This window comes from Rhagoletis zephyria, unplaced genomic scaffold (assembly GCF_001687245.7).
Source record: "Rhagoletis zephyria isolate East Lansing unplaced genomic scaffold, Rhagoletis_zephyria_1.1 Rzeph_scaffold_00071, whole genome shotgun sequence".
In the NCBI taxonomy this organism is placed as follows: domain Eukaryota; kingdom Metazoa; phylum Arthropoda; class Insecta; order Diptera; family Tephritidae; genus Rhagoletis; species Rhagoletis zephyria.
In genome coordinates this window covers 415,157-418,971 of record NW_016157155.1, presented here as the reverse complement: position 1 = coordinate 418,971, position 3,815 = coordinate 415,157, and positions in this window count along the sequence as shown.

Sequence of the window (3,815 nt, the reverse complement as noted above, 5' to 3'; positions counted from 1 at the left end):
AGATAACATCGAACTTACATGGTTCCGTAGTTTTCTTTCTGATAGGAAGCAACAAACGGTGATTGGCACAGCTCTATCCACAAAGGTAGCAGTAGATATTGGTCTACCACAAGGGTCGGTGTTAGCTCCAATACTCTTTAATATTTATATCAACGACATAAACTCAGCATTGAAGTATTGTAAGGTAAAATTGTTCGCCGACGATACCCTCTTAACCCTCAGTGACTTTAATCTACCCAATGCAATGATTAAAATGCAAGAAGACCTTCATTGTTTGTATAAATGGTTGTGCGTAAACAGACTGCAATTAAATGTGAACAAGACAAAGTTTATGGTCATATATAGAGCAGCTAACGTTAGCTCCGATAATTACAGTTTAAAAATTAAAGATGAAGTAATTGAGAAAGTGAGAATCATTAAATATTTAGGTATATATATCGATGATAAGTTAAAATTTGAGGAACATATTGACTACACAGTAGCAAAAATTGGTAAAAAAATTGGTCTCATGAAAAGATCATGTAAGTACTTAGGAAGGAGGTATAAGACTTTGGTCTACAGATCTATAGTTGAACACATTTCATATACTGTCCAACTATCGTTTTTATAGCAAGCGACACACAAATAGATAAGCTTCAAAAAATGCAAAATAGGGCTATGCGATTTATCTTGAACAAGCGGTACGACACACCCATACAGGAAATGATCGCTAGTCCTTTCCATCCGTACTGGCTGGATGACTCTGGATTTAGTCCATTCAGATCACCCATAATGTATGAAATAAGAAGGTCGGCATGGAAACTAGTCCTTTCCGTCCGATCAAATAGCGCGACTCTGGATTTCGTCCATTCAGATCGCCTGCCGGTAGAGAAGTTTATAAGAAGCGGCTTGGAAACTATTCCTTTCCAACCGCTCAGTTGTGGCGGCTCTGGAAATTACACTCTTAGACCGCATATCGTACGTGATATATTTACGGTACTGCTTGGAATCCCGTCCATTCCAACAGCATCGAGAATATGCTATCTTAGTTAAATATACATACTATTATATAGCTTAGAAGGAAAAATGTAACAGGTTAACGTATTTTAAGCAGTAAATTTAACTTTACTTTTATTGTATATTGCAATACATAATTCAAATGTATATACGTGAATGTATATAGGTCAAATGACTGTAATAAATAAATAAATAAATAAATTTAAATTTTAGTATATAAAAAAGTGATATTCGTGAATATACATACTTCAGAATTTAGCTCAAGATTTATTTAACCCTAGAAAGATAGCCATATTACAACTTACGTAAAAGATACGGCCTGTTCGAGGCACGTAATAAAAGCGGCATTACTGCCGTACTGATGAAAAATGGCAACATTGTTGCAACTGCCCTACTGATAATACATTGCTAGAAATTCACACAGAACGCGATACTTTAATAATTCGCGCAACACTGCGGTTGTAATTTCAACTCGAACAAGCCAATAACCATACGCTACAGAAGGGCACGATTTTCTAGAGCGTATATTTTACGCTAAAGTTGAATATTTATGTAAATAATATAGTCATTTTTAAAAATAAAATGCATTCTTATTATAAATTTGTGCACCATAAGTACTTTTAAACACAAATCACTAGAGCCTTGATTACAAATTTTCAAAAATATCCAGTTGTGACAATGGCGTTGTACTTGGGTTTGTTTTGAAACCAATTAGGTAATTGATTAAATGATCCATTAAAACTCCAAAACGCTCATCGAGTTTATCTATGTGATCCTTATTTCTGGCCGCAGACAGCTCTTGTCTCAAAATCATACAAAGGTTATCGAACAAGTTAAAAACATCGATGAGTATGTTATAAATTGGATTGTTCGATTGCGAGATAATAAATGGATTTATATTTAATTTCATAGTATCTTCGTTCGTCAATAAAAAGAAAAGCGAAAGTACTATATTCGCCAAAAAAAATGCTATCCGCCTTCTGAATCTCCTCAAAGTCGGCTTTGTTAAGTATTGTATTTAAAAGAATGCTGAATTGACTCTCCAGTACATCGACTCGTATGTAATATTGCAAGTTGTCGATAAAAAAACATTGATTGATTTAACATATTTGTTAAGTGCAGTCGTTTAATTTCATTAAAGTTCTTGACTTTAAAACTATTTTTCCAAGGCGACTTAATATAAGGTGATAGCAGGAGTACAAAAACCAAAATTTACATGTATTTTGTTTTTGCTTTGGCGGCAAAAACTGTCAAAATCTGTAAGAGTGTGTGTAGAAATTCACAACAGCGTTTTTATATGGAGAGCTCGAAGAGAACGTGTTTATTAAACAGCCACAAGGGTATGAGGACGGGACCAGTAAGGTATGTAAGCTGCAGAAAAGCCTATATGGTCTCAAGCAAGCACCTAGATGCTGGAACAAACGCTTCGGAGGCTTCCTTGAAAAGCATGAGTTCAAGGCCAGTGACGCTGATCCGTGCTTGTACATTCGAGAAAGATGTGGTCAAAAACTCATTCTGGTAATTTACGTGGATGATGGTCTTCTAGCTGCATCAGATCCACGTGAGTTGGAGACATTTATTGGTGAGTTGAAAACAGAGTTCAAAATTGCTTCAAATAAGGCAAGTTACTTTTTGGGTCTAGAAATTGAGCTAAAAGAAGATTTTATTAAGATTAATCAAAAATCATACGCAAAGAAAATTTTAGAACGTTTCAACTTTTCCGAATGCAAACCTGTTTCAACTCCAATACTCAAAGATGCAGAAAGCTGCGCACCAGGGAAAGATGACAAATCAACAAAATTTCCCTACAGACAAGCTGTAGGAGCACTGATGTACCTAATGCTGGGCACACGGCCGGACTTGGCGTACAGTGTGGGCTTTATTTCCAGAGCATTGGAAAATCCTACTCATGAGGACATAGTACGAGTCAAGAGAGTTTTTCGGTACATAGCAGGAACTTTAGACCTTGGAGTAGTCTACCGGTACAACAAAGATGTAGGTCTTTTAGAGGTCTACAGCGATGCTGATTTTGGAGGGTGCATGAAGACTGCCCGCTCGACGTCAGGAGTAGTGGTAAAATATGCAGGAGGTGCGATTTCTTGGTTCAGTCAACGACAAGCGATTGTGGCAACTTCCACAACTGAAGCAGAAATTATAGCAGCAAACGAGGGAGCCAAAGAAGCAATATGGTTAAGCAGACTTTTCAGAGGAATCATAAAGCTTAAAGCTGTTCCCATCGTTCTAGTTGATAACTCTGCAGCAGTTAGATTAGCTCAAAATCCAGAATTTCACCGCCGAACCAAACATATTTCCATAAAGCACTTTTTCATCAGAGAGAAGGTGACAGAAGGCAAATTGTGTATCCAACAAATCTCAACAGAACATCAATTAGCAGATATAATGACTAAACCGTTGCCGAAAACGAGACTCAAAATTCTATCACTGAAGATGGGACTCACATAAATCATAAAGGCGACTCAGAAATTATGTTATAATACATTTTATTTCAAATTTAACTATAATTAACAAGGGAAAGTGTTGAAGTATGTAATGTTAGCCTAAGTTAAATTTCCCTTCACATCAATTGTCAAATAGATGGCGCTATAATGTATTTGCTTTTGCCTTTATCCTTTTATTTTCTTTTGCATTTCTTGTTTTTGACAGCCAGTGTGCTTATCAGATTTTCCTTTTATATTTTTCTGAATCATTAATATAGATATATATATAAAACTTTGTATAAAGAAACGGTAGTATAAAATATACAGCTTCTTCGAACTGATTAAGAGTTTGTTCTTTTTCTTGCTAAGAAATACTTTAAT